The 9696-nt window shown below is 44.1% G+C and overlaps 1 non-coding gene across 1 annotated transcript; it reads left to right on the forward strand.

Annotated features, from left to right (window-relative positions):
* The first annotated feature begins 4132 nt into the window (after positions 1-4132).
* On the forward strand, positions 4133-4205 carry Trnak-cuu. Its single transcript has one exon. It is a non-coding gene; the product is annotated as a tRNA-Lys (tRNA).
* The last annotated feature ends 5491 nt before the right edge of the window (positions 4206-9696 follow it).

Genomic DNA, 9696 nt, shown 5'->3' on the forward strand with positions numbered 1-9696 from the left:
ATCCTTGGAGAGGCTGGTGAAACTGTAACTGTCACTGTTTACTAGGAGATCTAAGGTCATTGCCTGCTCCCTGATAGTCCTAACGAGCTAACTAGGCTTGGGCACCTGTCCTCAGTAAACCCGTTACAGACAAGAGTACTTAAAAGCCGGAAGGAGATTTATTTATTCAAGTGTGCCCATTTAAGAAAGAGGAACAAAAAGGCCCAGTGACCCCCCGTTGCCCTTCAAGTTCATCTTCAGAGTCCTGATGTGGCATTTGGGTTTAAATAGAAGCAAGTGGTATGTATGCATAGCTAAGCAATCCTGGCCAAGATGAGTTACCTTTCCATCTCGGTTTCAACCTGAAAGGTGATCTGCCAAGATGTATGAACTGTGAAATCTGTTTGTGAGAGAAAAGGTGTCCCTCTGACTGGACCCATGCGTCGGTCTTTTCTTCACCCAGAATGAAATTACTGGAGAAGTTCCTGTTTCGTGGAGTCTTAGTAAAGAGAAGAGCACGGGTGTTATCTTCATTCCTGCCAGGAAGATTACAAAACTATATTAGAAAAGGCCAGGTGGCGGTGGTGGCGCACGCCCTTAATCCCAGCATTTGGGAGGCAGAGACAGATGGATAAGTTGGAGGTCAGCCTGGTCTCCAGAGCGAGTGCCAGGACAGTCAGGGCTACACAGACTTTGTCTCGAAAAAGAAAACAAGAAAAGGCTAAAGAGCCTAGGGAACTCCAAGTGCCAGGCTCATTCCAGTAACTATCAGGTCAATATGGCTTATCTTAAGAATTAAGGGATAGACGGGCAGAGAGAGAAAGAGGGAGAGAGAGAGAGAGAGAGAGAGAGAGAGAGAGAGATTAAGGTGTGGAGGGCAACAGATAATTCAGAGACGTGGGACCTGACCTTGTAGTCTGTAAATAAAACGGCAGAAGCATGTTTTAAAATCCTGAAGACTTTTATTTTATATAGCCAGAGAACATTTTCCAGCATGGTGATGAAGATCTATAATCTCCATACTCAGAAGGCTGTGACAAGGCTTGGAATACAAGAACCACCGTGTCTGGGCATTGGTGGCTCACACCTTTAATTCCAGCACTCGGGAGGCAGGGGCAGGCAGATCTCTGTGAATTCGAGGCCAGCCTGGCCCACAAAGCGAGTTCCGGGACAGCCTCCAAAGCCCCAGAGAAACCCTGTCTCGAAAAACAAAACACAAACAAAAAAACAAGAGCCACTGTCTAAAAACAAACAACAACAAAACACATTTTCAAAATGCACTATCAGTCAGCTTTATTTTGGTGTGCTGTTTTGTTGAAGCAGAGCCTCAAGTAGCTGAGGCTGGCCAAAGATGACCTTGAACGCCTGAGGCTTTTTGCTGCCATCTGCCAAAAACTGGAATCACAGCCCTAATCGTCAAGTTAAGCCTCAGTAATGTCTTTCATAAGAAAAGACAATCCAACAGTACACTTTGCTTTCGGTTGTGTTTGTCTCCTTAAGTGTGGAAAAAGTTGTTTGGCATTTTGTTTTTTGAGACAAGGTTTCTCTGTGTAGCCTCGGCGGTCCTGGAACTTGCTTTGTTTATCAGGCTGGCCTCAAACTCACAGAGATCTGCTTGCCTCTACCTTACAAGTGCTTGGGATTAAAGGCATTTGCCACCACTGCCTGGCTTTTTTATTTGTTTTTTATTTTTTGTTGTTGTTGGGGTGGTGGTGGGTTTGGGTTTTTTGTTTTGCATTAGTATCTTTTCTTTTTAAAAAGTGTTTTATTATATATATATATATATATATATATGGGGTGGGGGCGGGGTATGTGCACAGGAGTGCAGGTGACTGCAGAGACCAGAATAAGGCGATACAAGTAGTTGTGAGCCACTCAACTTGGGTCCTGGGAACAAAACTCAGTTTCTTTGGTTTAATGTTTAAATTAGCTCTTTTCTGTATGGTAGATAAATTGAAGGATAAAAGCAAGCAAAATTGGAAAGGTAGTATAGCTTTGTGGACAATTAGTGATGAAAAATTATTTGAAATAGAGAAATGTGTGAAAAGGATTTCAGATGTGTAGGGTTTGTTAGATAACTAGATGCAGAAAGTAAGGGCAGAGAGGAAATTCAATTGTTCTTGCTAGTTTTGTGATTAATGGTTAGACTTCATTCTTTAACAAATGGTTAAGTAAAATATTTGAATTCATTTGGAGACAGCCACTTTCCTAATTCTGATTAAAGCATTCTAATTGCAGTTTAGAGTGGGGGCATGGGCCTGTAATCTCAGAATTTGGGAGGGTGAGGAAGGAGGGTCTCTTGAGTTTCAGGCCAGCCTAGACTGTATAACAAGATTTTGTCCAAAAAAACAATGATGAAAATCAGCAATGATTAAAAAAAAAGAGGCATTCTAGTTGCAATTCTTTCATGAAGGGTCTTAATTTAGGACACAATAGACCAATAAAGTGTTTTAAGAAAAGCTAAAAGGTCAACCTGGTCTGCTGCGTAGCCAGAACACTGCTTAATGAGATCCTACAAACTCAAACAACAACAACAAATAAAATAGAATAAAAAGGGGAAGTCGTAGTACATACCTTTAATCCCAGCCCACAGGAGGCAAAGGCAGGCTGCAGATCTCTGTGAGTTTGAGACTAGCTCAGTCTACAAAGCAAGTTCCAGGACAGCCAGGCTGTTAAACAGAGAAACCAGTCTGGAGAAACAGAGAAACACCACCACCAACAAAAAATGAAACAAAAAGCTCAAGCTATATTCACGGGAGGAGTCACCTTGAAGATAAACTTCAAGTAAGTAGTACCAGTTTCAAGTATCCGGTTAAACTTTCGCATCAATTACTACTTGTGTGCAATGCATGGTATGGAGTGCCCAGTGCATTGGATGCGTCAGTAACTGAGAACCTGTGGCCTCATCCTGCTGACTAGCCTGCTTGGAAGCCTGACTGATGGCTCACCTGAAGGCAATGAACTGAGATCTTAGGTCCTTGAGTGCTTGCCTGATTCCTTACCAGACTTTAATGGGTTTGTTTTTACAAGTTATTTCAGATTATTTCTAGAAATAGTACATATGGAATTGGTAAGCATTTATACTTTTTTGTTACAAGGTGATGAACTTTCGAGGCTGAGTACGTAACAGTGCTTTGCAAATAGTAGATGCTTAATATGATTTTAACAAATCACAATAATGATGGTTTTTATAATAATGAATAACTAAACTTTATCAAAATAGTTAATGTTATATTACATACAAATATAATTATAATTAAAATAATTTTTCTTTTGAGATAGTTCTGACTGGCCTGAAATTTACTATGTAGACCAGGCTGCTTTTAACTTTCAGTAACTGAAGATTCATGCATTCTGGTGCCCTCTCCTGGTGGTCAGATGTAAATGCAGACAAAATACCTGTATTCATAAAATATATCTTTTGGAAGATTCTAAACCTTTTAAGGTACATCTTATTTTTTTAATTAACTCAGGAAACTTGACCTATAAGTTGTTTGTGTTTTGTGGATAGAGTAACAGGGATTCTTTAATTCCAGGTTTCTGATATCTTTTTTCTTTTTTTAAATCTTTTTACTTTTGTTTTCCTTTTTTGTTTTTGTTTTTAAATTTTTATTGGTTTATGATATCTTAAAAAACAAAACAAAATAAAGATATTTAGTAGTCCTTAATTTAAGTTTACCCGCCTGTTTTTGTTTTGTTTTTCAATCAGGCTTTAACTTGCAATTCGGAGCAACAGGATTAGCCGCCACTCCCACACGCGACACTCTTGTCACGTAAATGTGCAAAATTCCTTAGAAAACTTAGAAAAATTCGCCAGTAACTCAGAATATGTATGCGTCCATAGGCGACTATTCCATGGTCTTGGCTTGTCATATGAGCTGAGGAACGTCTTCTCATTTATTCTTAGAGTTTTTAACAACTTCCCTTTTCTGTTCCTTTGTTTTGTTTGTCAGGTTTTTTTTTTTTAATCATTTCTTTTCTCTGAGAATTTGCGCTCTTACCTTTAAGTTGAGAAAATAGAATCCTTTCCTTTTGGTTTATTACAATTTATTGGTTGTATTTTCTTTTAAGCAACAGAAAATAATGAAATATAATAAAGCAAAAGCAGCCGAATACTTCTCAAAAGGCCAAAAAAGATGGCCAGTTCTCATCTGCCCGGCTAGCTCAGTCGGTAGAGCATGGGACTCTTAATCCCAGGGTCGTGGGTTCGAGCCCCACGTTGGGCGGTATGTCGTTTTTGTCTGATTAAGCGACTCAAATTTATTCTCAAATGCTTGAGGGTCGTTAGAGAAGATTATTAACTAGGGTGGGTTCCTAAGCTGCGATAATTAAAATGTTTTCAATATTAATCATCTTCGGCAACACCGTTCTCAAACTGCGCTTGCGCACTCCAAAACCCAGGTCCACGCCCATGGCTGGGGTTTAAACCGGGAACAGAAACTGAAGATATTTTTAAGACTGCTTTTCTGTGCCAGCTTTCATAGCTGCTGGTAGCGGGCAATTTCTTTTTTCCTGATAAAACTGTGAGCCCTGGTTTTGTCAGTTTTCAAAACACAAGAGATCTGGTGTCCAAACCCACGTAGGTGCGCACGGCAGGCGCGGGAAGAAGTAACTTCCTCCTGTCGGTGCAGGCCTCTTCCCGGGTGCGGGTGCGGGTGCGGGTGCGGGTGCGGTGCGGGTGCGGGTGCGGGTGCGGGTGCGGGTGGGACTCCCTCCCGAGCGCCGCCCTCCCCCGCGGTGCGGTCCGATGTGCACCGCAGCGGCCTCGCTTCTGAAGACGCGTGGAGCCTTGAGCGCTGCCCTCTGGGTCTCCCCGGGGAACTGATGCGAGCGTGGCAGCGCGATGTGTGAGAGAAGCAGAAGCGGCTTCTTCCCTGCACGCGCGCCGCAGCGTGGGCTCCCGCGGAAGGGGCCGACGCTGAAGATGCCCCGGGCGGGGCCGCCAGTTCCCCGGGCCCGCTGCTCACTCCCCGAACCACCCATCTCTTCACCGGCCCTCCTTCCCTCCAGCGCGCGAAGATTCTGTTCTCTTAAAACAAAGCGAAATCAACTCTTCCCCGCCACCGTCCCCTCTGAGACAGGGTCTGTCTCTGTGTCACTCGAGGTAGGCCAGGCCGGCCTCGCGCTCACGGAGATCCCTGAGTCTGTCTCCCGAGTGCTTACGCGTCACCACGCCCAGCTCTGCGCTCTCTTCTAAGCAGTCCACCTCGGCGCCGGCTGTCCTAGCGCAAGAGAGGCAGGCGAGGCAAAAGGATCGCGGATCGCTGGCTGCAAGTTGGAAGCCGGCCTGGGCTTAGACTCAAAAGAATAAAATAGTAATAATAATAATATAATAATAATAATAATAATAATAATAGAGAAGAAGAAGAAGGAAGAAGAAGAAGAAGAAGAAGAAGAAGAAGAAGAAGAAGAAGAAGAAGAAGAAGAAGAAGAAGAAGAAGAAGAAGAAGAAGAAGAAGAAGAAGAAGAAGAAGAAGAAGAAGAAGAAGAAGAAGAAGAAGAAGAAGAAGAAGAAGAAGAAGAAGAAGAAGAAGAAGAAGAAGAAGAAGCTGCCGGGTGTTGGTGGCACACACCTTTAATCCCAGCACTCGGGAGGCAGAGGCAGGCGGATCTCTGTGATAATCCTTTCGTGGGCTCAAGCTTACAGCTTTTTGCTTAGCATTTCTCACTTTATAGTGATAGTTCAGTTCTCTCTCTTAAATATGAGGGAAAGAAACCGAGACAGGGTCTCATTGTGTCACGCAGGCTGGCCTGGAATTCAATATGTAGAACTCACAGAGATCCTCCTATCTCCACCTCCTGAGCTGCAGGGATGAAAGGCATGCCTGACATTGAAATTACATTTTGAGTTAATGGTTTCTTTGTATACCTCAGGGTTGACTTGTGGCAATCCTCATGCCTGAGGATCCCAACTGCCTGAATTACAACTCCAGATAATCAAACTTGAATAATCAATCGGACATCTAGTTAGCCTTCCATTCACTATGTAACCCAGGCTGGCCTCAAACTCATGGTCCTCCTGCCTCAGCTTCCCTATTGCTGAAATTATACATGTACTACTATGCCCAGCTGAAACTTAAACTTGTGATGTCTAAAAACTTGTTTCTCTGGCAGTTTACCTGTTCTTTGTGGTAGTACTATTTTTCTAGTTATGTGGACCCACAACCTTGGCACCATCATTGATAATTCTTTCTACACTACCTCCCCACAACCCTATCACTGATTTAGGCCATGGCCATGTGTAATGGGAGACCCCACCGAACATTGCAGCTGGCTTGGTTCTGAGCATTAACACCTGGGCCTTTGATACTCCTTTGTGAAGTGTAAACCTTTTGTGCCTCTACCTTCTGTTTGAAGCTTGTCAATCTTATCTGAGTGCTTCCTAAAAGCTTCAAAGCTGTGAATTGCCTCTTTGGGGAGCTTCAGATAAGAGGTTTTGGTATGTGGAAATTGACTTACTAAGGTGTAAATTGTATAACAATAAAAAGCCTTTGCAAAGTTACAGTCAGTCAGTTTACTAGAAGCTGACTCCCCTGCAGTGGGCCTCTCAAAGGCTAAAAATCATCCTAGAGTGGCCCTGTCTCTTCCACCGACCTGTGTGAAACCAAGCACCCAACACTACAGTCATCTGACTAATCTTGGCTAATAAGGCATTGGAAAGCATGATACAATGTCATCACTGAGTACTTACATAATGGAGCCTGGGAGGACACCAAGTAAGTAGTGAGTAGCCTGGGTTCCCTGAGACTACCATGCACTCCCTGGGGAAGTTATGTGAGCCAGACCATGTCGGAGAGAAAGAGATCATGAAGGTCACTGAGCCTCAACACTTAAAAGCAGCCCAATAGCTTCCACTTGAGAACATCAATTAATCACGGAATGACTATTCTCAGCTGGATACAGGAAAATAGAACTAAGTTTGTCTAAATTTCTAACACAGAACCACAAGCAAATAAAATTCTCACATTGAACTGAAAGACCCGCTCGAAATGCCCCTGAGCCCCCTGCCCCGAAGCTGCCGGAGCCTCCCAAGCCTTCACCCCGGCAGGGCTCGCGCCCCCGGCCCGCCCCGCCTGGCACCGCGCCTCGGGGCTGGGGCCGAGCAACGAGCACCAGGTGGGCAGGCCCGAGAATGAGCACCGGGTGGGCCGGCACGAGGGCGAGCACCAGGTGGGCCGGCACGAGAACGAACACCAAGTGAGCCGGCCTGAAGCCCTGCCCCTGAGCCCCCGCCCGAAGAGAAACACTCCGTCCCAAGGTCTCCGCCCCCAAGGTCAGCCATCAGGAAGGGGGGGGAATTGAGTCTGCTGTACCAGACACCAGACCTTGAGAATATGCTGATCTGGAATGGCTCTGTGTCTCATTTGAACCATCCAATGGAAATGATTCTGTATTTCGCCTCATTTGAAAGACTCTGTGTTTCACCTCATTTGAATAACTCTGTACTTTGCCTCATTTGAATAACCCTGTATAGCGCCTCATATACATTGACCAATGGGAATAGCTCTGTATAATGCCTCATTAGAATTATCCAATCGAATCCCTGCTCCTAGCTTGCGCCTTTTTCCCTATATAAGGACCCCTTTCCCTTGGCTCGGGGCGCTTAGCCACACAAAGGCTAAGTCGCCCCGGGTACCCGCGTCTCCAATAAAGCCTCTTGTTTTTTGCATCCAGTTCGTGGCCTCGCTGATTCCTGGGTGTGTGGGTCTCCCTCTACGAAAGTGCCTCTTCGGGGGGTCTTACAGAACCATGAGGGTTGGGCCAGGAGGTGGTGGAGTACACCTTTAATCCCAGCACTTGGTAGGTACTAAATGTTAGGACTTCAACTTGTCCTTTTGGAGGACACAATTCAGCCTAAGAGCAGTCAATCCTTAACCTGTCACTTGGAATTTGTTACTTTATAGTAGTTATATAAAGCTCTAGAGCAATCAGATTTTGTTTTATATATTAAATGATGAAAATTTTGTTTTAAAAAATTAATCCAACTTCAACAAGACAAAGTCAGTATGAAAGCAGAGTGAAAGGCCTTTGTTTTGTTTTTTGTACAGGGCAGTATCAGAGTCTCACTTTCCAATTGGTCTTGAACTCCTGGGCTCAGGCCATCCTACCTCTGGAGGATCAGGTGTGTGCCACATGTACAACTGAGAATATATATTTCTCCTGCAAAAAGAGATGGTAGTGAAATAGTGAATCCATGTAATTGAGTATTAATAGTACACCCACTTCTGACAATGCTTAGAATGCTTGGAGTTAAAGACATGGGGGCCCTGTCCTTATGGCACTTATACTCCAGAGGATGATAAGGTCACAGTGCCTGTTATAGATAATGTGTGTGTGTACGAGTGCGTGCATGCTGTAGTGGACAGACAGACATACATCCTTTTTAGGACAAAGCAGGTTAGGAAAACTGTGTGGTCAAGCTGAGGCTCCAGTTTCATTACTAGTTCAACATGAGATTCAGACTTTTTTTTTTAAGATTTTATTATGTATACAACATTCTGCTTCCGTGTATATCTGCACACCAGAAGAGGGCACCAGATCTTATAATGGATGGTTGTGAGCCACCATGTGGTTGCTGGTTATTGACTCAGGACCTCTGGAAGAGCAGTCGGCGCTCTTAACCTCTGAGCCATCTCTCCAGCCCCCAGACTTTTTTTTAAAGTTCTAATGTCAGCCTTGGCTTCAGCATCTCAGCTCATTTGCCTTTCGTGTTTAGTATAGAATTCAGCTCACATGACCTGCTGTAGGTTATAGCTAATCAAGTCCTACCTGTTCTTTAGGAAGCAGGTCAAAGTCCTCCTACATGGTTTTCTTCTAGGGGCAAAAATACTATCAGTAGCAACAAGCAAGTGATAGCTTCTGTGTGACCATTTGTGTGCAAATCTGTGTCTATCATTTGACCCTTAAAGGCAAAGGTCCACATCTTTTTTTTGTTTTGGTTTTTCGAGACAGGGTTTCTCTGTGTAGCTTTGGAGCCTATCCTGGCACTCGCTCTGGAAACCAGGCTGGCCTCGGACTCACAGAGATTCGCCTGCCTCTGCCTCCCGAGTACTGGATTAAAGGCGTGCGCCACCAATGCACAGCCTTCTTTTCCTAATCTTACTGCCAGGAAACTATCTCCTTCAACTGTATCTTTTTTGTTTGTTTTTTGAGACAGGATTTCTCTGTGTAGCTTTGGAGGCTATCCTGGCACTTGCTTTGTAGACCAGGCTGGCCTCGAACTCAGAGATCCACCTGCCTCTGCCTGGCAAGTGCTAGTATCTTTATGTATAAATATATGGCAGGACTTGGAAAGACTCAGGAAAGCAAAAGGAAAATGATTGAGTGACGTTAAAATATACATACCAGAGCTTGTGTTAGTTCTTACTGTCTTTAAGTACACACACACACACACACACACACACACACACACACACACACACACAGTGTCTTCAACAGGAAGTTCATTAAAACAAATGAAAATAATTTAAAAAGTTAAACAATGAAAAAAAGATTCGAAAAAGCCAGGCAGTGGTGGTGTAAGCCTCTAATCCCAGCACTCGGGAGGTATAGGCAGGTGACTCTTGAGTTTGATGCCAGCCTGGTCTACAGAGTGAGTTCCAGGAGAGCCAAGACTACACAGAGAAACCCTTTCTCGAACCCCCACCCCTCCCAAAAAAGTTAAACAACTTATTATGAGTCTGTTAAAACACACACACACATACACACACACAAAAC

Source organism: Cricetulus griseus, chromosome 5 (genome assembly GCF_003668045.3).
Source record: "Cricetulus griseus strain 17A/GY chromosome 5, alternate assembly CriGri-PICRH-1.0, whole genome shotgun sequence".
NCBI classification, from domain to species: Eukaryota; Metazoa; Chordata; class Mammalia; order Rodentia; family Cricetidae; genus Cricetulus; species Cricetulus griseus.